General features: G+C 36.6%; 1 long non-coding RNA gene across 2 annotated transcripts in view; it reads left to right on the plus strand.

The window, feature by feature from the left end:
* The first annotated feature begins 582 nt into the window (after nucleotides 1-582).
* The window catches only part of LOC134477284 (uncharacterized), a 35612-nt gene continuing 10324 nt past the window's right edge, over nucleotides 583-25870 (plus strand). Inside the window, exons 1-2 of one of the 2 annotated variants that reach the window (XR_010049218.1) lie at nucleotides 583-4827; nucleotides 15247-15373. This is a non-coding gene — a long non-coding RNA (uncharacterized LOC134477284). Of the gene's footprint in view, nucleotides 4828-15246; nucleotides 15374-21147; nucleotides 21566-25870 lie in introns of those variants that run through there. The other variant, XR_010049219.1, reaches the window with a different exon arrangement.

Below are 25870 nucleotides of genomic sequence, written 5' to 3' on the forward strand. Positions count from 1 at the left end.
ACTTAAAATAATATCATTCCATTTTGGCTCATAAAGTGCTTTTTTATTTTGTTTTTCGCTCTAAAATTACTGATAGGATTAAATCTCCTGTCTTACATTTCCTCAGTGCAATCAGATTTCATTTCAAAATCTCTGAAAAGAAGTGAAAATAATCTTACAGAAAGTAACTCAAGTGATGCATTCAGCTCTCCAAGGCAGAGCAAAGGATGTAAATGAAGCCGTGCTGGGCTTCTCACTTTTCCTCTGTGCCTCTTTCCTAAACTGTGCCTTCTAATCCTCTTGCTGTACTCTTCAAAGCCTTTCTGACCTTCCACTGTTACATAAGAAAACATAGTACATTCTCCCTATATGTTTATTTATTGAAATATTGTATACATTGTAGAATGAAAAAATTATGTCTTTAAAGTATAATCCAAAGTAAATGTTAAGTAGATATTCAAATATTATCACAGGATGCTTAGCTCATCTAGGTCAAATTTTCCTTACTGTTAGAATTTTATTGTCCTAAAGATTAGTTAGGAACTTTAAGATGCTCTTAGCTAACTGTATCTTAAAATGAATTCTCCAGTGTTAAAAGTGAAATTGTAGAGCTGGGGAAGTGGCTCAGCAGCGTGGCACCTGTCTGGCAAGAATGAGGCCCTGAGTTCAATTCCTGATTCCAGAAAAGAAAATAGTTAAAGGGGAAAAAAAAGACCCCCAAAAATCTCTTTATTGTGGCCGAGGATTTAGCTCAGTGGCATAGCACATGTCTGGAAAGTACAAGGTAGTGAGTTCAATCCCCAGTACCAAAAAATAAAATAAAATAATATTGTATAAGTGCCTAAAAATTTATCTGTAATGCTAGAAACCACTGAATAATTATAAAAGTGACCAACATCAACCTGAGAAAGTGAATCTTCTTTTTTAATCTATTTTTTAGTACATGTTTATAGTACATAGTGATTACATTACTCATGGAGAGTTGGTCACATATATAACACATCTTAATTCTTTTTCCCTTCTCCCTACTCTTCCCACTTCCTCTGTCTCTTGGTCATCCCTTTTGAAGGAGATCTGTCTCCTTATTTCCTGTTATCTATCTTTCATCTTGTTCTTTATTTATGTTTTGGGTTCTCATATAAAAGAATCCATGCAATATTTAAGCTTGTGTGTCAGATTTATTTCATTTAACATTATGATCACAAAACGCATCGATTTTCCTACAGATAACTCAAGTTTCTCAAGTTTAACACTCCATTGTGTTTAAGTGCCACATGTTTTGTATCCAATCATCTGTCGATGGACATACAGGCTGCTTCCAGGATTTAGCTATTATGAATTGTATGACTATAAACATAAGTATAAATGTATCACTGTAATATGTCTTTAGCTATTTCAGAAAGATATATAGAATATTCAAGTCAAGTGGAAATTTTATATTTACATTTTTAGGAATCTCCTTACTGATGTCCATAATGGTTATACTAATTTACATTCCAACCAACAAGGTAGAAGCGTCTTTTTTTCTCCGCAGCTTCTCTAGAGTTTGTTATAATCTGATGGGTGAGAGCTATTCTTTCTGGAGTAAGACAGAATTTCAGTATTGTGTTAATGTATATTTCCCTAAAGGATAAAAATGCTGAACACTTTTTTATGTATGTGTTAGCCATTTATACTTGTTCTTCTGAGAAGTGTCTGTTCATTTCAGTTGCCCATTTTTGAAAGAAAAAGAAAAAAAGACAAAAGAGGAGGGAGAAAAAGAGGGAAGAGGAAAGAAAAAAAACTTTGGAAAAGCTGAACTTGCTGGACTGGCCGAGCTCCTGACAATAGGCCGCACTCCCTGAAGCAGGCAGCATGCAAGCTACGAATGAATGACGGAGACTAATGAAACTCTGTAATAGGAAGGGAAGCCAATCTGGATAGTGATCTTATGCAGTGACCAAATTCTCTTCATTTTTCTGTACACTCAATCCCCTTTCTTCCCTCAGGATTCCAGGCCTGAGATAATCTTGACCCTCGTAGGATTTGGGAAATTATGAGAGACAGTAGTGTTGAGCCAGCAATCTCATCCTATAATATTGCCCTCTCACAAAGTGTGACCAAAATTAAAACACAAACTGAAACAGTATTTATTCAAAGAATATCAGACAAAGGATTCATACCACAGATCTATAACTCCGTATAAATTCCTGGGACCAGTAAGATCTTTCACTAATAAATCAGCAAGGGCTAGTTACAAAAAAAGAAATGGTTGACTGGCAAGTTAGTGATAAAATGTTCAATATTTTTTAAAAAATATCATGAATTAGCACAATCTATCAATTTCTTCTATCAAATTAGCAAAGATTTAAAATTGTTAAGTAGTACTGCCAGAATATGGTAAAACAGGCACTTGAATTCATCAAAGGTAAAAGTGTGTGTGGTATCTGTGTATTTACCTGATCCTTTGAAAACCCATTTCTGCAATAACATAGGATGTGTATTTTCTACTAAATTCTTTTCCATTAACTTGGGGAAACAAAAACCAAAGATTTAGAGACCAACATGTTTTGTCTTATCATATAAAGCACTAAAAATTCTAAAGCTAGATTATTTGTCAGTATAAAATAAATAAATTATAATATATGTATCTACATAGTACATTACTGTTCACCTTTTACATTTATACTTGTTAGAGTTTTGTTATGGTTTAGACCTAAAATGTCCCCTGGAGGCCTCATGCATTTGGGAGCTCATTGGACCCTGTACTCACTGGCTCTGTACTCATCAGTGGATTAACCCACTGATAAGTTCATAGCTGACTTGCTGTTAAGAGATAGGACCTGGTGAGAGGTAGGTCACTGGGGGCCATGACCCAGAAGCACTTATCTCCCCCTCAGGTTCCTGCCACTCTGCTTTCTGGCCACCATGGGTTGAGCACGCTTATCTCTGCCATGCCCCTCTGCCAGCTGATCATTCACTAAAGCTGAGCCAAAATAAATCTCTCTGTCTTTAAATTCATGGTGTTTTCTGTTTTGTCCAAGTGAAAAAAATAATGACTAAGATAGTTTGGTGATACGATGAATATTGCACTAAAATCACCAAAAATGAATGGAAGGTATATACTTACCCTACAGTGACACCTACCAAGAAAAACTGAAAAATTAAAAAGGTAAGAAAAGAAAGGTAGAAAACTTCTGTGTTATGTTCTATGCTTGCTGGGTCTGTAAATGATTTTAGGTTCTACTTTCTATAGCTTAGTTTTTCTTTTCATATGTATTTTCAAATTTGTATCCACATCTAAATATTTATTGGGGACCTATAATGACTGAGACACTTTCCTACATCTTTGAATAAAGTAATTATAAAAACAAAATTTCTATTCTCAATAAGGTTGCTATATTTATTAAATAAAAATATGCCATGTTAGGTTGTTCATTTAAGTTTTAATTTCAAACAATAATTTCACTGTAAGTATATTAGCACTAACTCAGGGAGTTTGGTGGGGATAAATCTCCTAAAGTGAATATTAATTAATTTTTAAGATTATATTCTTACTGTGATAAAATGCTCAGATGATTTACCATTTAAAGCGTACAACTCAGTGGCATTTAGTTTCCGCAGTGTTGTGTAGCATCAGCACTATTAGTTCAGACTTTTATCACCCGGGTGGGAAAGTCCCATGTGTATTAACAATTCAGACCCCACTCCCTATTTCCCCCAGTCCCTAGTAGCCACTAATCTATTTTGTCTCTCTAGATTTGTGTATGCTGGATGGCTCATGTAAGTGGAGTCATACAAGCTTTGGCTTTTGTTCTTTGACTTCTTTTATTTAGAATAATGCTTTTAATGTTTATTCATATGATAGCATGTATCAGAATATCATTTCCTTTCATGACTGAATAATACTGTGTTGTGTATATACATTTTCTTCATCCCCTTACATGTTGTTTCACCTTTCTGCCATTATGAAATAAGTATTAGTTTTCTATTTTAAAAAATAAATGTTTTTTCTCCAAAGAATGATGAAAATATTTTTCAAAGCTTTACCTATTTCAGTGTTAATATGTTTAAATAATGCTGAGTGGTGGACCAGGCAATATTCAGTCAACACCACATATGCATTAAATAAAATGTTTGGTTTTCTGGCCGAATTTTTTTTTAAAAAGCATAAAATGTAAATCTTAACCATTAAGAAGTTTATATCAAATTCTAAAAAATGAAAGTCTGAAGTCCAGCATTTAATCACAAGTAAGACTTGTGCCTCTCAGCCAGAAACAACTGAGTTTATATTACCAAGTCAGGGCCTCCACTGGGACAGTGAGTAGGGCACATCACATCTGGGTGATTAAAACACTTACCAAAAGAAGTGCCTCCTAGGAAAAAAAGAAGCAGAAGAAGGAGAAGAGGGAAAGGGAGGAGGAGGAGGAGAAAGAAGAGGAAGAAGTAAGACCTTAGCTAAAGATAAATCATATGTTCCAATTCATGAAGCTACCAAAAGTTCAGAAACATGGAAGTCCCTTCAACACCTTCTCATGGCACATGTCAGGGCCCCTGAGGTTTTCTAATTTACATTAGCAAATTCTTCTTTCCAACAGCTGGGAGAAGCTGGATTAGAAAACCTTTTGCTGGCTCTCTATGAAGCAGAAGACATAGAAGCAGACATGGGAAAACCGTGGCATTTCTTTCTCTGTCGTCAGAACCCCAAGAAGCAATGTCTGGCTCAAAACCAAAGGAGGCAGAAAGAGATGAGGTCAAGTAACAGCAGTGAAAGGCCAGAAATGCCCGGCTTCTCAAGAGTCTTCTGTGATCAAGTGGTTCATTCTGCGTCTCAGCTCAGGGACCTCTCCTTCCTTCCCCCCTCCTCAGGTTTGTCTGCATCCTGCCACCCACTGACTACAGCTTTATGAGTTCTTCCTTTAAGGCTCACGGCAAATCTGACCTTCCTCATAGAGGCTTTAATTCTCCTATGCAATAAAAATAGATGTGATTTCTTCTTCCTTTGACATTTCTTATCTTAGCATATATATTATGATTGCTGAATACTTTAGCTATTGGTGTTCTATCTTGGACATATTTCACTGATTCTCTACATTGTCTGTGTAAATGGAGAATCTTTTTCCATTCATAAAGGAATTTGCCTTTTAATATAAAAAGGAAGAATCCAGCTCACTTTCAAAAAAAATTTTAAATAGTAACGTCATGGTAGTGATGGTACTTAAAAATCATGCTGCTAATTTTTTACGTGGCATCAACTGCAGTGTAGTTGTCAACATGTTACATTATTAATTCATCCATTCCTTAAGTAAATATGTGTTGAATATATTGTCCCCCCAGCACCATAAGTACTGATAGGATTTTTGGTGCAGTTAGAAGACAGAATATAAAGTAAAGTGGCCTTTATTTTAAGGATGTGGAGAGAAACTCCATGACCGCCAGGGCCTGGCTTTCTCTGCTGGACACATGGTGTGGGGCATACATATAGCTTTGTTCTGGGGTGGTGCCTAAAGGGGTATCACTGATGCCCAAGCAGCCCATTGGAATTCATTTCGCACCACAGGTAAGTTGCCCAGGGGAGGGGAAAATGACCTCAAGGTAAACATCCCTTGGTCCCGCCTCTCACTGCTGTAGTGTCCTATCTAGGGCAAAATCCTTTCAAGTACCATATACCAAATCATTTCCTTCTCACTCTGAGTATTCTTTTTACTGCCTTTTGTCATATTATCTTTTAAGGACTGGGTTTCCTAGGGTTTTATCCTCAAGGCTCTTCCTTCTCCTGTTGGGGACATCTCACAGGTGATATAAGTGCCTTCACTTCCCTCCAGAGTCAGTGTAAACTTTCCTTATCACCCATTGAGCTCTTTCCCACCTGCCTGGAAGGAACTGTAAATTCTTTGGCAATATAATTATATTTGATGTAATTCTTTGGCAAATTCTTTGGATTCTAAAATCCTCAGAAAACTATCAATCATTTGAAGATGATGTGCAACATAAAAATTTGCAGTATCCCCTGTACTTCTGTCTCTGCATTATTTCATCCTCTGTGATTTCTGTAAAGATTTACAAGGTCTATCTTCAGATTGACATTTGCCCTGAATTCTGAATACATCTTTCCAAAAACCTAAAGTCTTGCTCCACATAATGTCTCAAACTCAGTGTATCTTAAATTATGCTTACCATACTTTCTGGGAAACTTGTTCTCAGGTTTACAGGGATTTCAGGTGATCTCCACATTCTGTTCTCTCTATATCCATCCTGATACACAGTTGATCACTAAATTGTAATGAACCCCACTTCATTAATGTCTCCTAAATATATGATTTATTTTCTCCTTCCCTTTCTCAATTTTAGGCCTTTATGGGTTACCTACACGGATTGTTGCAGTAGCTTCTTTTTTATTCTCCTTGAATGAGTTACTCCACTTTCTAAAGTCTACCTTGTCATTAATTATCTTTCTTAAAGCATTGGTCTGACCATGTTAATGGCTTCTTTCAGTAGTTTCAATGAATCTTTTTCTTTTAAAACTTTTTATAATTAATATATTCTTTGTACAAATTAACGATGTACACTGTGACATTTCCATACTTGCAAATATTGAGTGCTGATCATGTCCATCCATTCTTCTTCTACTGTACCCTTTAAAATCCTTAAATTGCCGTAGGAAAAATACCACATTCCTTCTTAACTGCTAATTTTTAACATAGTATCCGGAGCTCTTCACATTCTGGCTCCAGATTACTTTTCCAAACACAATTCTCATCACTTCCCCAACTCCTGACTCTGCCACAGGCACACTGTACAAGCTATTTCCTAAATAAATGCTGGCCTTTCTGCATGCCTTTCTTCATGTTGTAAAACCTGCTCCAAACTCTTTCTCCCATTTACTGCTACAGAAATTCTCCTTCAAAGCATAATACTTCCCTTCTTCCATTTACTTCTCTTGCCTCTACCTTAACCTACACTAATGATTCATGACTGTGTTTAGAGAGTGTTAATTGAGTGTATTACCCAAGCTAGAAACTCCTGGAGAACTGGATTATTTTTGGACACCATATGAAGAGCAAAGAACCTAGCAAATAATAAAAGACCTATAAATGTTCTTAGCAGATGTTGAAAAGCAGCATGCCCTATGTTCTAAGTCATTTCTCTCTAAAGAGTAGCTGGTTTGTAAAACAGGGTTTCTTGGTTTGGATTTGAATCTTATCACATAATCTGTAATTGGAAATTGTTGAGTTTCCAATTTTTTTCAATGTCTCCAGTGAAATTTTCTTGGATTCTGAAGTAAGGTTGTTAATCCAGACTTTCTAAGGCAAAATTGTCCCTTCATTTTCTTATTTTAAAAAAAGGGAAACAAAACCACCAAATCTTTATTGACATAGATCAGAGAAAACTCCCTTTTCTCTTGTGTAATCCAGTGTTTTATTGAATAATTTACTGAATAGGAGTATTATGTCTTGTATCTGGATGTTCCCCTAAAGCCTCATGCAGTCATAATTGGGGCTTTTTAGAGATGGCTGGATCTAGAGTGTCTGATGCTGGGACTGATTCATGGTACAATTCTAGGATCAAGGATACCAGGATTAAGGATGTGAATGTGTCTGTGCTAAGTAACCTGGATAAGATGTAAGAAATAGAAAGAGCTGTAGTCACCCTTGTTTTGCTACCTCTGTCTCCCATGAGCCACTCTCCTCTGTGATGCCCCTCTGCCATGCTCCTTTCCTTAGAGCCCTGATTATAGACTAAAACCTCTACAAACTGTGAGCTAAATAAGCCTTTCTTTAATGTTGGGTGTCAGATACTTTGTCTCAGCAACAAAAAAGTAATTAGGATAAGGAGGGAGGAAAAGAGCCTTTCTGGGGGTTCCAGAGGCATTCTGCCCAAGAAATTCTGATTAATTTGAATAATAGAGTTGAAATCTTCCATCATATTTCATAAAAGCCATTCCTAATAAAAAAGACCTCTCTGTAGCAAGCCATTTTTACTTCTGGATAGAAATCCCTGTGTATACCACCTCAAAAAAATGTTTTGTGGCATTGTCAATCTGAAATCTATTTTTAAGAAGGAAACATACTTATGGCCATGGTAAGGCATAGTAATGTGATGTAATCAAAATTTCTTTGGTCTATAAATGATACAACTCAACAATAAAATACAAAAATATTGAACTGTATGGTGCACACTAGATTAAAGGTAGGGTGCTGGTGACAAGTCCATGCTAAACCAATTGGACAGTGTTTTCCTGGGTTATAAAACTTTATGTACTAAGACAAACAGGATAAATGAATTGCAAGGTAGTTATGAGAGAATTAGTATCTCTAGACAAGATATTGCAGTTTTCACTGTAATTTCTTTATGAACTGTGGAGATCGGTTTATGCTATCTAAACTTTAAGCAGAATCATTAAGAAATGGACCAAGATGCAGTAAGATAGAGAAAATGCCACCAAGCTAAAAATAACAGTAAATGAATCTTTCCTACAAAGGAAAAAATGCCAGATTACAAATGAGCACTCTCTTCAGTTAGCAGGCTCAATCAGTGTGCCAGCCTGGATAAAGAAAACAATGGCACCTTCTGACACCAGGCTGTGTGTCTGCTGAGCATCCCTCAGTGCAAATGTTAGTACTGTGTGAGTATTTATTGTGTTTCTATAAAGTCCTAATGAGCTTCTTGGGTGAGAGTGAAACCCTTTGCTTTTTCACACTGTGCTCAAGACCCCTAAACTTCATGGGGTCAAATCTAAAGAAAGGGTAATGGACCATGAGGTCCAGCTTAATAGACCTGATATTAACACAGCAGCAAGAATGTCACCAAATGCAAAGTTTAGGGCAAGCAATGAATGAAGTATTTGTTACACTTAAATAATATAGAAAGGTTATAACAGAGTAGTGGCACTATATCAATGTCATCATTGCAGGACTTTGAAAATCTCCCATGTATGAAATAACCCTGTAACACATCTTTTGGTCACAATAGACAAATTTGCTTTCTAGCAGCAAATAATAAATTACAAAGTTATGCAACTGCTGTGACTATCTATAGTTATGTTTAGATATTGAAAATCTCTAGCCCATATAATCTGGATGCTATCAGTTTCTAATATTCATAATGAAGATACATTGTACGCTTCATACTGGTTATAGGCTTTGTATATTTAAATGCATATTTTCTCTCAGTGAGGCAGAGGGATTTTTTTAATAGTGGCTTGACTTCTGAAATAGGACAGATGTGTCTTGCTTTGATCCTGAGTCTGAGATCAGGAGACAGAACCACTTGTATAAATACAGGACTCTTTCACTAGATTCCGTCAGCCATGCAGTTGGCTCATAACAATAGCCTTGGTCTCCTATACAATAAACTTCAGGTCAGATGTTTCAGTGTCAGCCAGAAACCTGGGCTCGGAAGCCACTATACTTGGAGATTTTGCTAGAAAATTAGCAATAAGAAAAAAAAAAGCAATGAGGACAATTATCACTCACAGGAGTAAAACTGGGATGATCTAAGGGTATGAGTGTGTTGCTTTACTTTTCATCTTTTTATTTTCTTTTCAGCTTAGTAAATAGTTTTCTTTGGAATTAACTAAAATAATTATAAATTATTTAACAGCAAGGACTGTGTTTCCACTTCTGCTATTTTATGTACCCCCCAACACTGAAGGCTTAACTACAGCATTCTCTATATATTCCACACATGGCAGATATAGATACAAATATGTGATAAATGTGTTGCTCATTACTTAATGCCCCCTTTTCCATGATTTGATAGTTAAAAGGTAGAAAATTGGCATCTGTTTGTGCAATATGTTGTCAGATTACTAAACTAACAAATGTTACAAACTTTCAGCAGATTTTTTAACTGGTAACTTTCTATTTCACTTGTTTCCAGGAAGTGAGTCTACCCGCTAGTTTTTGAAGATTTTTGGACTGTTATTTTTACATGGACAATCAAAGCTGATGCAAAGAAATGAAAATCTCACTGGTTTCAGATAACTGCATAATTTTTGTGTTCATGAAGCAAGCACATAAATATTCCTGCACTCCTCAGTGTCATGATTAACTGCTGTCATTTCTCTTTGGCTCTTCTTGTTGACAAATAGAGATGCAAAGAATAACAATTGTTTGGGCTTTATTTTCTTACAGGAAATACAGAGAATTTTAGAAATGGAAATGAGTTAATATTTTTTAAAAGCAAAAACCAAAAGCATTTGTCTGTTAATATGATTGACCCTAAGAAAGAACACGAGGAGCTAATCAAATACCCTTGAGTCAGGAACATTAAAACTCTGATCTATGTAAAAATATCATTTCCACCAGCCTACCAAAGTACCTAGATTTCTATCACTAGAGTTATCACTATGCATTAAGACACCATTTATAGAAGCCCATTAAAATGTAGACATAATAGATTTACCCAGCCATATCTTTGCAGTAGTATTAGCCAAGAGCAGGACGTGGTCCAGAGCAGATTGTCTGAACAAAAAGCAAGTGCAAACCAGAGTAAAGTTGAACGTGAAAGGGATTCTGAAAAGCCACAAGGCACAGAGGCACTTGGTTTAGAAAATAATAAGACATAACCTCAGAGAGTGGGGAGATGTTAAGAACTGTGCCTTTTAAAAAATTAGACATAAAGCCTGTAACATCTATTAGTGAACTGTTTCTAACAATTAGCTGTTCTTAAAGGAATTTAGATTCCTATTTCCTGGCTTACACATGCAAAGGTGGATTTTTTTCTCAAAAAGAATGTGTGTGATTTATTTTTTCTCAGATGGTTTTGGAAAACCAACATAGATGTTAGAAAAGAGATATCCTGACTCCTACTTTAGAGAGGATAACAGGGGTCAGATTTGCCCTCACATAAACACGCACACATACATAGGCACATATGCACATACACATGATTAAGCTTTTCAAGAGGCTGAACATGTACCTTAAAACCATAAAGTTAAGTAAAATACAGCAGTCACAAGTTTGAATATCTCATGGTTTCTCATATGAGAAACCCAAATTATAAATAAAGAACAAAATAAAACATAGATAACAGGAAATAAAAAGATGGATGTTTCTCAGATGGAAAGGGGATCAAGAGATAGAGGGAAAGAAAGAGAAGGCAAGAAAGGGAATGAATAAAAGGAATAAAGATGTGTCATGTACATGTACCAATACTACACAAGGAGTCTAACCATTGTGTATTGTGAATATATACTAACTTTAAAAAGTAGAAGTCTCAAAAAGTGAAAGTGATACCTGAAATGATTTACTTTAATTAACTTTTAATTTTTAGAGCAGTCTTAGAATTTATGGCAAAATCGAACAGAAAATACTGAGAGTTCCCATGGAACCCTGCTTGCTGACATAGAGCCTCCCTACTGTCACATGGCACACCAGACAGCCACATCTGGAGAGCCAGTGAACCAGCAGTGACGTATCATTATACATCAATGTCTACAGTTCACATGAAATCATTTTTGCTACTTCATTTTCTGAGTTTTAACAAATGTGTGATGACATATACCCACCATCACAATACCATACAAAATACCACTTTAAAAGTTCTCTGTGCCCTGCCTGTTCATCCGTGTTTCCCTGTTGGTCTTTTTACTGTCTTTAAAATTTTACCTTTTCTGGAATGTCATACAGTTGGATTCATATAGTATACTGTCTTTTTGTGTTTGCTTTGTTCTCTTAATAATATGCATTTTAAGTTTCTCTGTGTCTTTTCATGTCACAATAACGTTTCTTTTTGGTGCTGAATAATATTTCACTGACTACACATACCTGATTGTGAATCCTTGCAACTACCAAAGGATATCTTAGTTGCTCCAAATTTTGACAATTATGAATAAAGCAGCTCTAGACATCTGTGTAGACATGTTTTTAATTTATTTGAATAAAGTTTTAACTTATTTGGACATAAAATTTTATTTTATTTGGATAAATACCAAGGAATTATAAATCGACATACTATCTGTCTGAGGCCCTCCTTGCTTGCCTTGTGGGCCACTTTCGGAATGCAAAAATCCTGCTTCCTTTCTGTCACCACTGAGATCCTGATGGTCAATGAGGCTGTGACACAGAGCAGAGGAGGTCTGCTGAGGACAATACGGGAAAAGCCAGTACCCCGGTGTGGAGATGAATTTTGACTTGTTTCCTTTATGATGTTAAATGTGCCCATTCAACCACTCCTTCCACACTACTGTAAGGAAAACACCCTACCCCTCCCACTGCGGTGGCTAATAGAGTAGTATCTTGCTGAGGATTCTTGGCCTTCATTCCCACTGAATATTGATAATCCCAGAGCCCTATTTCCTTGCAATTCTTGTCTCTTGCTCTTTTTTCTTGTGGTGTGCCATACAGCAGGAAATTGAGGACTCACTACAAAGGCCCCTGATAACTGGCACCATGGAAATGGTCACTGATGTGTCCCTTGAAAATATTTTCTCCCAGTCCGTGGCTTGGCTTCTCATTCTTCACACAGAGTCTCACAGAGAATTTTTAAAATTTTAATCAATTTATTAATTATTTTCTTATCTTGATAAAGGAAAGAAAATAATTATAAAGAAAAGAAAAATTTATATCTAAAAGGCCATTACCTTCTCCAAGATCTTCTAGTTTCTCTCTGATGCTAGTTTATAGTTTTGAATTCCTTCTTAGTTCTATGATCCATTCTGACTTAATTTTTGTGAAAGGGATAGGGCTGTGTCTAGATTAACGTTTGCATATAAATGTTTACTTGTTCCAGCAGCATATTTTGAAAGAACCATCTTTTCTCCACTATGTTACTTTTACCTATTTGTCAAAGGTTAATTGACTCTATGTATGCGAGTCTATCTCTGTGTCCTCTATTTTGTTCTGTTACAGGCAACTGAATTAGATGGAAGTATTATAGGCAGTCAGACAGGGATAGACCCCCTCTAAGGAGCAGGTGCAGAGATCAGATATCTTGCAACCTTGGAGAAGACAGTTTTGCTGTGGGCCAGATCTCAAGACAAAAGTCATAACAAATGCAACCACACCCTAAGTATAAGCATCAAAGATTGATGTTCTAAATAGCTATCAGTCACCCAGAAGGAGCTCCTAACCCAACCCCTTACCAGCAAAGACCCTATTTTGTATTCATGCCCGCTTGCTACATGACTCTTATCTCCATTTGATCCCAATTTAATCCATTTTACCTGAGCACTTACACTTGTAATCTTACTGGTTAACCATAGTTCTATCCCACCTCATGCTTACCTGCCTTGCGAGTTCCCATTATTGCACACCATGGACCTGCTATATAAAATTGGTTTTGCTATATAAAATTCCCTGAAAAAGGCAGGCTCCTCAGCAACTCACTCAGGACTCCTGTCTCTCTCTCGAAGAGAAGCTTTCTTTCTCTCAGTAAATATATTCTGCTCTTAACCTCCATTGTTTCTAAAATTTATTCTTCGATTTTAGAGAACACAAACTTATACCAGACATCTAGTAAGTAGGAAGTTTCTTTCACCTATATAATGATAATGTTGTAGTCAGAGGTTGTACACAGAGAACAATTAACGCCTCAACCCTCAACACCTCCCTTCTGCACCTATTTATCCTGGCATCTTTCCTCAGATGGAGCATCTTCGCTCAATGCCATGCTGATGTAATCCAGCTGGCTTATTGACCACCAGTTCTTAATCCATAACAGACATATTGATTTATTCCTATGTCAGTGACCTCTTGCCACTTCCACCACAATGTCCCCAGTTCAAGCCACCATCATCCCTTACTAATTGTAATAGATTCTTCTTCTATGTCCAGTATTGTCCTTCTACACAGCCTAGGTGATTTATATGTATATTATAGATGTGTATTTTTATATGTTATGTATACATATATCTATACACCCACACATACATAATATAGTTTGTGTGTAAACATTGTGTGTCACTGCCCTGCTCTCAGTTCTCCAAAGGCTTCCTATCACATTTAAATTCTGATGTCTCACAATGGCACACTTAAGATACCTGGCCCCTACCCTTATCTCTGATTTGTTTCCTGCCATCTTGCTTTTACTAATCTCACTCTAATTAACATTGGCTCCATGAGGTTGTGAGGGTGAGGCCCTTATAAGAAAAGATACCAAAAGCTATTTCTCTCTGTCTTGCAAGCAGATCTGCAAACCAAGAAGAGGCCCATTAGTAGCACCTAACCATAGCAGCACCCTGATTGTGAACTTAGAGCTCCAGAACCTTGAGAAAATAGCTTCCTGTTACTTCAACTTCTCAATGCATAGTATTGTTACGGTAGCTCAGGCTGAGACAGGGCCAGCGCATTTGCTCCTCCTCCAGCCAGAACATTCTCTCCTCAGCCCTTTGCAGGGCTCCACGCCTGCTCTTCCCATTTGCAGGAACCAAGGTGAAAGAATGAATAGAAGCCCTGTATCTTATATTCAAAGTGGTCACACAAGATTACGCACTGCCACATAAAACTTACTCTGTCCCCCTGCCTTAGCAAATAGGCCTTTGTGATGATAATTTTTAAGTATAAGGCTATGGTTACTCAAGTAGGTGAGACATCAAAGATTATTAAGTTTCTTAACGTGTATACATCCAGGTATTCTGTTGATGGGTCAATGGTGTTTAGATGAATAATAAAGACTAAATAAATCATAAGTTAGTACATTGAAACGCTATTGCATTCAAAATGTATAACATTTGAGTATATTTTAATGAGAAAAAAACACTAAAACATTGAAATTTTTCAGGCTTTCAAAGAAATTTATTTTTTAAGCTTTTAAAATCCTGATTAAAACTAACAGGTAAATTATAAGTAACTATTGAATATCAAAATCAATCATTTAAATAAAGCTAAGCTTTTAGTTTTTGAAAATTTACTTAAAATATACTGAATATTTTAATACACAGAAACTATTCACAATAATAGTGTTCAATGACCATCACATTGTCATTAGTGTAATACAATTAATCTGTGTCTCCAAAACCACAAACCAGAACACAAGCAGAAGGAAATAAATAGACACTTAGCACCAGCGGGTATTAATTTTGTATTATGCAAGAGTCTGTTTCTCTGAAAAGAAAGAGTCAGCAATTCAATTAATCTTTCTTGTGATTTAATGCCTTTGTTAGTCATGTCCTCTCCAACATGAACACAGCACAACCCACCCACTCTGTGGCAGTGGGATACTATGGCTTTTGTGATCATGGTACAAGAGATTGAGGTGGGGTGGAGTAAACTGGGGATTGAATCCAGTACCTTCACACTGAGATAAATCTCCAATCCTTTTATTTGCTTTATTTTCTATTTTTAGGCGGAGTCTCCCTGAGTCACTGAATTGCCCAGGCTGTGCTTGAACTTGCAGTCTTCTTGCCTGATCCTCCCAGAATTCTGGGCTTACAAGCATGAGCAACCACACATGGTACAAGAGCTTCCTAAAGGTCTGAGAAGTTTTATGCATGCTCAGAGATGTTCTGGGTCACTGGCTGAGCAGTGCCAGCACTGACCTGTTAATCAGGGTACACACCCTGAGTAATAGGGGCGCCTATGTGTACTTCAGCAAATGTGTATGTTTGTGGTATATGGCGGTGGTAAATGACAGAGCACAGGATGCCTGCTGTCTTGCTCAAATCTAAGAGTGGCTTACAAGGCTTGCCCCTTTATTTAATATTTAATACCCCCTCACATAAACATAGGCATATACATAGACACACATGCCTACACAGACAAATGCCTTCTGTACAGAGGCACATCTTTCAAATCCTCTAATCCCTCTTCCTATTTACTTTTCTTTAGAGCACTTATTCCTGCTTGACATAGGTTGAATATTAATTTTTATTGTCCTGATGAATTACATAATGACTGTACACAAGTACTTCTTTATTCTCTATTACTACTGTAATGTGTGCATATGTTTAGAGAGGTGAAGACAGCAACAAGAGTCAGAAAAAAAGTAATCTAGGAAAATTATCCAATCTGCTATTGCCCAGGGAAAAGTTCTGAAAAACTCGAAAAAATACTACTGTTTTCCAGATTTGCACTTTATCATTAAAATGGAGATGATGTTATGACAGGATTTTAGTATTGGAGCTGAGAAATTAAAACTATTTGGAGATTGTTTTTTTCAGTTTTCTGTATGAGAACTTGATACAGCCTTTGGAAGGCCTCTCCCACCCTCCTTGAGTGAGGTCATAAGCATGATAACAGAGCTGGGCCCTTACCATTACAATGAGATCTGCATGATGGTGTTATTTACTTAATACTAAATATAAAATTATAAATATAAAGATGTTATCTTAACTCTAAAACTGAGGACAGCCAGCAAGATAACTATATTGTAAATGCAAACAAAAATTTTGTGGGAGAAAGAAATCTTTTAAGTATAAAGCTGCTGTATTTCCTAGGTGTCTTAGTCCATTTTCTGTTGCTATAACTGAATCCTACAGACTACATAATTCATAAAGAATAGATGTTTATTCAGTTTATATTTCTGAAGGCTGGGCAGTTGAAAACTGGGCGGTTGCATCTGGCAAGGTTCGTCTTGCTGGTGTGGACACTGCAGCATCCTGGGCAGCACAGAGTATCACAGTGTATGCTAGCTCAGGTCTTCCTCTTCTTATAAAGCCATAATCCCAGTGAATTATGCCACCAACCCTCTACCTCATTTAACCCTTATTTCCCATAGGTTTGACATAGAAATTCTGTAGTCAGATAAAGTTTCCACCCTCTTAATAACTCATAATGGAGATTAACCTTCAATTTGAGTTTTGGTAGGACATTCAAACCATGACACTGGACTGAATCTCCTCACCCCCGTTTTTTAATCTTTTCATTTTCTGTTCTCTTACTCTCTCTAAAACCATCTGTTATGGTTTATACCTGGATGTCTTCCCAAAGCCTCATATGCTTAAAGGCAGGGCTTTTAAGGGTAACTGAATCTTGGCCCTGTAACTGAATGTGATATTAGGAGGTGTGGCCCGCTTGGAAAAGCCCAGTTACTGATGGTGTTACCTGGAAGGGTTTATCTCCCTCCCCAGCGCCTCTCTACGCTCTTGACTTTCTGGCCACCATGACGTGAGCAGTTTTCCCTCTGCCAGGCCCTCTACCACGCTGCTGATCGTGCAAAGACTGGAACGTCTGAAATGTGAGCCAAAATAAACCTCTCCTCCTTAATTTGTGCATAAGCGATATTGTGTTCTGGAGAAAATGACTGAGACACTATCATTTATAGATTAGACCAATAATAAAGCACATAAAGGAAGGCATTATTTTAAAAAGTTAATATCATGATTGAGCCAAAAATATATAGCTCCCTTGTAACAGCAGTGAAGTAGGAAAAAATGTAGGACTTGTCCTGTTAAAGGTATCATTAATAACACTTTATAATTTACTTTACTGGATCAGCAGTTTGGCTAAAATAGTGACCACCCTCTAGTCTGATTTCTTTTCTCTATCAAAAATATTCCTCATTAAAATGTTTGTGGTATGTCTATACTAATGGCTTCAAAGCATTTCCCATTTTTTTCTTTTTTAATTTTAAAACATAGGTTTCCCTAATAACTTTCATACAATCTTTTAAGCTTTTGGAAACTGAATTTTTAGATGTGGCAGTGTTCAATTAGTTGATATAAACATTGAGCAATTATACAAAACATATGCACCAAAGGTTAAATCAAAATATGATGTTTCATGGTTTTCCCCTAAAGACTTGGACTCCTTTATAAACAGGCAACAAGAATTAATAGTAATATGTGATTTCCCAGGAACACTCTGTTCCCTAAAATTTAAATACAGGAATCTGTAGTTGGAATAATGAAATAGACCTTATAGCTGTAAGGTGAAAACATGTTGTACAATTCTCTATAATATAGTTACCTATGGGAAAAAGGAAAGAAAGACATCTTAATCTGATTATACAATAAAAATAGGAAAAATACTGTGAAGTCTCAGAATGTGATGACCTCTGCATCAAGTCGAAAGTTGGCAGAGCTGGCACTGCAGAGGATAACAGAGTGGTTTCTCAAGGAATGCAAAACACCCAGCACCCGCTTCAACAACTCCAATTAACACCAGATTATCTCTGATAAGCAAGGGCACAAGTGTTAGTTGTAGAGCCCTGTCTCCTGCATGCTCCTAACTTCCTGAGTCATCCAAGGGCATGTGTGCATAGCAAGAGAGAGCATTGATTCACCAATACTTATGCCCATTGAACTTATCATTGTAATTACTCAATGTAATTCAATATCTAAACCAATCCTGTTTCAGTGTGAAAAGGAAGAGAATTGTTGCTCTAATATTTTGGAAAGATGCCTTGTAATAGTCACTATGAACAGACTAAGTTGTGTTTTCATTAAATGTAAATAAATGAATAATAAAGTAAACTGTAAACAACTAGGTGGGCTTTGCACTCAGAATACTCTGCCAAGTGCATTTCCATTTTTGTTCCTCTTTAATGAAACAAAGCTGGAAATTCAGAACAATGCAAAAAGGAAGTGGGTAAAATGAACAAAAAGAAATGTTCGTAAGTAAACTCATTCACCAAGAAAAAGTCTTGACCCTATATTAAAGCTCTGACAATAAAATGATAAAGTTACATGTATCTATATAAAACAATTGAACATTAATTGTATATAATTTCATGCAGGGAAAGGAAGAATTAATAAAATACACAGACAGCTCGCCCTCATCAATTATAAATGTAATTTTTCTTAGTTAAGAAGACTCCATGGTTAAGAAAAGACACTGTACTCAGATTGCCTGACTCAATTTTTATCTTCACCGTATATGAACTATGTAACCTTAAGCAAGTAGGCAAGTTCATCTTTTCATGCCTAAGTCTTATTATCTATTAAGTGGATTAATACTATCCACCTAAGAGATTTGACTTAAGGATTAAATTAGTGTAAGAAAAACACTTGGAACAAGACCTGACACAGTAAACATTGTACATTTTGTATTTTCAGTGCTAACAGTAATATTGGTACTGCTACTAATATTAATAGCTGTACTTTCCCTGAGAGAGAAAAGACAGAAAGATGGGAAGAGAATGCATTTAGGAAAGAGAATAAGCCATGTCAACTGGAGGTGCAGTGCATCTGGGAGAGATGAACCATGGGGCAGTCTCGGGCCCACACGGTGCAGGTGTTTCTCTGCCATACCATTCCTAATCCACCCTCTGCTTTTAATACCTCTATGCTTGCTGTGTGGCAGCTGTTGAGATGCTGATGAACAGTGGGTAAGAGTAGTTTTAATCCCTCACAAGTTTACAGTTTAACAGGAGATTCTGATATATAAATAATCCATGTTAAGAATGCATTACACATTATTAATGCAAAAATATGTTACTGGTACAAAGAAGAGAGCACAAGAGATTGATCTTATGGTATGACAAAAATGAGCTGGATGTTAAGAATGAATAAGAGTTAATTCATAAATGGTAAAATAAAGTAATTAGCCATATATAATTGCCATCTTGAGGCTTAATAGATACAGTTACCAAAGCACCCTTCCCAAGTGCTTACAACAACAAAGAAACCTCACCACACTAATAGATTTGTAAAGTATAATATCTGTATCACAATGTCATGGTTATTTTCTATTTGATTTATTCTTGGTAAAACTGAAATACATCTTTGAGCCAACCACCTATCTATGATTAAGACATATGCTTCTGAAATATCTTCTTCAGTCTATTTTTTAGCTGTCTCACTCAGATAACTGGCAAGATAAAAATGAACATGAAATGTTGAGAGCAGCCACAAAAAGGCTATCACCATTGTTCACTGTCTTTCCCTTTGATACAGTACAATAAAAGAATATTCCATTAAACCGGTCCACTTTGGTATCAGGTATTATGAGCTATCTGCTTCTGGCATTTTTATCCTGTGCTTCATGTTGACATTATACATTTAGGGGGAGGGGAGAGTTCACTTTTCACTGAGTGTTCTTTAAAGGTTTGAAATGGACAGTGATGAGCTGGAGCATTCAGCAGGGCAGTTACACAGAAAAGCAGCTCCATCACAGGGCCTGGAATCAGCCAGACCTGGACCCACTCCCGCTCCCACCACCTCCAGGTTCACTGTGTGACATCGGGAAAGTTACTGCTCTGTGAAATTCAGTTTCTTCATCTGTAAGCAACAGGTGCTAATCCTCGTCTGCTAGCATTTTTGTAATATTTGGTAAATTAATATAGGATATCTAGTTCATTGTAGATACCTAATAACTGTTTCTTAAGTGAATAAACTTATGAAATGTGGTTCTTTTCATTCCTTACCCTCTTGCAAGAATATGTCTTATATTTTGAGTCACTACTTTTAAGATTACAATACAGAGTTCAATAACTATTGTTATTATCTTATTATTTTATGAAATTTTGTTTTACTTTTTCATAAAATACAGAATATTTCAGTAATGTAAGAGTAATTCTATTAGTTTCCTATGGCTGCCATATTGGGGGATGTAAACATGAGTAATTTGTTATCTGACAATATAAGAGGCTAACAGCCCCACACCAAGTGCTGGCAGGGCTCGTTCTCTCTGTGGGCTGAGAGGGAAGCTGTTCCAGGTTGTGGCTTGTACGGGATCTTTGTGTCTGTTCACATCAGCCTCCCTCTATGTGTGTCTGTCTCTCTGTGTCCTTCCACCCTTTTTTTTTTCTTTTCTGTTTTTCTGAGACAGGGTCTCATTATGTAGTTTAGGGTGGCCTCCAACTCACTGTGTAACCAAGGCTGGCCTCAAACTCACAGCAGTCCTCTTACCCCAGCCGCCTCAGTGCTGAGATTCCAGGCATGTGCCCCCACACCCAGCCTTCCCTTCTTATAAGGATGCCTGTCATTAGGACATCTACTCCAGTATGATCTCATCATAACTGAACAAATAAGCAATTACTGTTTCTAAATAATAATAATAATATGGTTTCTGAGAAACCACAGTTTAGGACTCCAGGATATGAATTACTGGAGAACACAATTCAGCACATAACAATAATGAGGGCCTTGGGTAATGGTTCAAGCAATATAGAAAACAAAAAGTAAGACCTCCTTATCTTCCAGTCCAACATGATTCCTTTGTTTTGAACAATTTTAACAGTTTGAAATGTACTCTTGTATAAATCTATCCATGTTTGTTCACATACACACAGAATACATATATTTATAATCATATTTAGCATGTATAACTTTGTTCTATTTATAAAAATCAGATCAGGCTACACATATGTCTGAGTTGCTTTTCTTTTGTTTCTGAGACAAAATACCTGATACTCACAGTTGAAGGAGGAAAGGTGTATTGTAGGTTACTGCTTATAGTAGTTTTAGTTCATAGCTGCCTGACACCACGGCAGGATAGCATGGCAGAGGGGCATCTCAAAAGAGAAACAGTTTATGGCAGGCAAAAGGCAGCAAGCAATGAGGCAGTAAAGCAGAAGCACCCTGGCTCTTCCTTTTATCTTTTCCAGGAAATCTGAAATGTGAATCAAAGCCCAGAAAGACAGTGAGAAGAAAAAGAAGGTAGTAGCCAGTGGCACCTGGGGAAGCATGGTGATGATGACAGTGATGGCTGGTGACTCCGGAGGCCTCTGCAGAGATGTGGCAGTGGAGGGGAGCAGTAGATATGGATGACTGCACTGGCTGGCAGTGAGTGCAAAGGTCTTAGTCCTCCCACAAGCAGAGAGCAATTAGCTGGAAGCCATTTTAGAGATGGGTCATCTGAGCTCAGAACCCAGAACTGCTGCTAGCATTGTCTAGCAGCTCCCCTCTGGGCACAGACCCAAGGAAATTGCCTGGACTGTGGTAAGCCCGGTGAATCTGGTCTGAGGGCAGGCCTGCTGGGGTTATCCACCATCCAACCAAAAAGTAACTGCTGACTTGCTGGGATATCAACACAATTCAAGACTCTAGAGATGTCGACTAGTGAAACCAGAGAGAATCCTGGAAGTGAACTGTTTGCTTTTTCTTTCTCTCTCTCTTTTTTAATTTTCTCTTTCTCATCGTTTTTATATGAGTGTGAAAGTGGTTCCTAACCTCTTGTGAGTGTGGTTCTGTTTTGTTCTGTTATTTGTTTTATCTCTTCCATCTCTCTTTTCCTTCAGTATTCTGCACCAGTTACTCCAAGTTGGCATGATCCTCCTTTGTCCTCCAAACTTCTAATCTCTCTTATTCCACTTCTCTATTTTCTACTTACTCCATTTTAAATTTTAACCCTCAAGGACAAAATTGGCACATTACAGGCTTATATATTGCAAATAATTACCTGATAATTTTTTCACATTTTGTTATATAATCACAAATCTAGTTTATACACTTAAAAGTTGTAAATTAAGGGTTAGGTCAGTTTATTGTTTTCTAGGCTGTGTTTGATGCTATTGGTACCACTATAGCCAAAATCGAAATAACTGTTCTAAACAGCTGTTGGTCCTGGAATTCCATGATAGAGATTAACTAAGAGTCACAGAGAATACAGCGGCACAGTGTCAAATAACAAGGGACTAGGCCAAGTAAGCAATAATTTTTCATTTCCAACAAACTAAAGAGGTAAGATCTTCCAACAGACTCAAAACCCCAAAACCAGCTACACCTGGAAAATACCTCAGAGATGTAATCATCACCTAAGGGTCCTAAATACTAGAAATAAAGCAGCCCACCATAGGCAACTTACAAGCATCACCTCAGGAATTAAACTAAAAAAAGAAAAGAAAAGAAAAAGACACTTAAGCAAATTGCAACCCTAGACATCCAGTTCACCAAAGGCAAAATGCAGGGGTCAATGAGGCGGGATAATCTGAAAGATCCCTACCAGGTCTCTCTGAAGTTGTTTTGCAACAACAAAGCAATGTAATGAGGCTCTGGAAAAAAATGAAATCATAAATAATCTCTCAGATAACTACAGAGATAAGTACACAATCTTTTCAGCTGCACACAGAACATTCTCCAAAACAGACCATACACTGACTCATAGAACCTGCTAAACTAAATGCAAAGGAATTGAAATTATCCCTTGCATACTACCAGACTAAAGTACAATGAAATCCAAGCAAAGGGAACCACATGAACATCATATACACATGGCAATTAAATAGTACCCTACCAAAAAACCAATGGGTCACAGATGAATTAAAGAAGTAATTAGACAGTTTTTACAGTTGAATGGTAATGATAATACAACATACTGGAGTTTGTTGAACACAAGGAAAGTAGTCTTAAGAGGGGAAATTATAGCAGTAAATATCCATATCAGGAAAATAGATCAAAGGCATATAAACTACTTAATGTTGAATCTCAAACTTATAAAAAAAGAAGAGCAGGCTACGCCAAAAACTTGTACAAGAGAGAAAGTTATAAAGATCAGAGCAGAAATGAACATACTGGAGACTAAAAACAATACAAAAAAAAATGAATTGAAGAGCTGATTGTTTAAAAGATTAACTAAAATAGCCAAACGTATTTAAAAAAGGAAATAAAACACTCAAATTCGTTTTAGGAATTAAAAGGGTAAAATTACAACAGAAGCTGCAGAAATCCATAAGATCATCTATACCTACTTTGAACATTCTAATAAGATGAAAAATGCAGAAGAAATGGCAGATTCCTATACACATATGAATTATCAAAGCTCAACCAAGAAGATATAAAAATCCTAAATAACCCAATATCAATGAATGAAATTGAAGATGTAATTAAAAACCTATCAATAAAGAAAAAGCCCAGGCCCTGATAAATTCTTTGCCGAATTCTATGAGAAATTTAGAGCAGACCTAACACCACTACTTCTCAAACTCTTTAATAAAATTTAAAGGGAAGCAATACTCTCAAATTCATCCCTGGAAGCAAGCATTACACTGGTATCAAAACTAGAGAAGGACCCAAGTAAGAAGGAATTATCAGCCAATTTCCCTTATGAATATTGATGCAAAAATCCTTAATAAGATACTTTCAAACAGACTGCAGCAAATTGTCAAGAGGATTACACACTATGATCAAGTGGGATTCATCTCAGAGTTGTAGGGATAGTTCAACTTACATAAATGTAATACATGATATTAACAGAGCCAAAGAGAAAATCATATGGTCATCACAATAGAGGCAGCAAACGCTTTTGACAAAGTCCAGCACCCATTCATGATAAAAATCCTACAGAAAATTGGATTAGATAGTCTTTATCTCAATCTAATAAAAGTCATCTATGACAAACCAACCGTCATATCATAATAAATGGACAAAAACTGAAAGTTTTCACTCTGAAATCAGGAACAAGACAGGGACGTCTGCTGTCTCCATTCTTACTCAACATAGTCCTGGAAACTTTAGTTGGAGCAATTGGACAAGAGAAAGAAAAAAAAGGAATAAAGGAAAGGAAGAAGTTAAACTACCATTATTTGCAGATGACATGATACTCTACTTAGAAGAACCAAAAAGCTCCACCAAAAGACTAGTAGATTTAATAAGCAAATTCAGTAACGTAGCTGCCTACAAAGTCAACACTCAAAAATCAATAGCCTCTCTGTACATGAATAACAAACTCACTGAGAGAAAAATTTTGATGCCTTTTACAATAGCACCAATAAAAAATGAAATGCCTAGCAGTCAGTTTAAAAAGGATATAAAAGAATTCTACACTGAAAGCTACAGTATTCTGAAAAAGGAGATTGAAAAAGGATATTAGATAATAGAGCGATATCCCTTGCTCTTGGGAGGAAAAACCAGTATCATGAAAATAGTGACACTTCCAAAACTATTATACAGATTTGTTGCAATACCAATCAAAATCCCATTAGCATATCTCATGGAATTAGAGAAAACAATCCTAAAATTCATCTGGAGCCAGAAGAGACCTACAAGAGTGAAGGCAAAGACAAGACAGGGTGCATCTCTGACTTGAAATTATAGTATAAAGCTACTGTCATAAAAAAAGGGGTGGTACTGGCCAAAAAAAAAAAAAATAACCCAAAGATCAATGGAGCAGATTAGAAGATTCAGAAATAACTGCTGACACACTAAGCCACCTTAATCTTTAGCAAAGGTGGCAAACACATTCACTAGAGGAGAGATGTCCTCTTTAATAAGTGGTGGTGTAAAAACTGGCTCTACATATACAAATATTAAAACTGAACCCATAGCTTTCACCAGGTACTTGGCTAAAATCAGAATGGATCAAAGACCTTACTATTAAAATAGAAACATTAGATCTGCTGGAAGGTAGATAAAACTCTTGAAGACATTGGAATAGGCAGAGATTTTGTGAACAAAACCCCAGTTACACAGGAACTGTCACAAGGAACCAACAACTGGAATCTCATCGTATTAAAAGGCTTTTGTAAGCAGGAGAAACCACCAACACAGTGAAGATGTCCCGTGATGTGGGAGAAAATGTTTGCCAGCTGTTCTGCAGACAAAGGATTATATCGAGAACAATAAAAAACTCAAAAACATCCTCCCAAATTTAAAGACCCAATCCAAAAATGGGCATCTGAGATGAATACATACTTCTCAGGTGAAGAAATACAAAGAACCAATAAATATGTGAAAAAATGTTCATCATTTTTGGTCCTTCAACAAATGCCAATTAAAATAACACTGAAATTCCACCTCACCCAGGAAAGATTTAATTCTATTATCTAGAAATTAAGCAATACCAAAATGCTAGAAGGGCTGTAAGAAAAAAGGAACCCTTCTCCGTTGTTAGTGGGAATGCAGACTGGTACAACCACTGTGGAAATCAGTGTGAAGATTCTTCAAAATATTAGGACTAGAGGTCCCATTTGACTTAGCTATTCCCCTTCTCCATATCTTCCCAAAAGAATTAAAAACATCATACCACAGTGATGTATGTGCACCATGTTTATAGTAGCACACGTTGTAATAGCCAGATCTTGGAAATAACCTAAATGCCCATTGACTGAAGAATGGATAAAAATGATGTGGTATTTTTATACAACTGAGTAC

This window comes from Cavia porcellus, unplaced genomic scaffold (assembly GCF_034190915.1).
Source record: "Cavia porcellus strain 051 isolate PalLab524CR breed Dunkin Hartley unplaced genomic scaffold, mCavPor4.1 scaffold_8, whole genome shotgun sequence".
NCBI classification, from domain to species: Eukaryota; Metazoa; Chordata; class Mammalia; order Rodentia; family Caviidae; genus Cavia; species Cavia porcellus.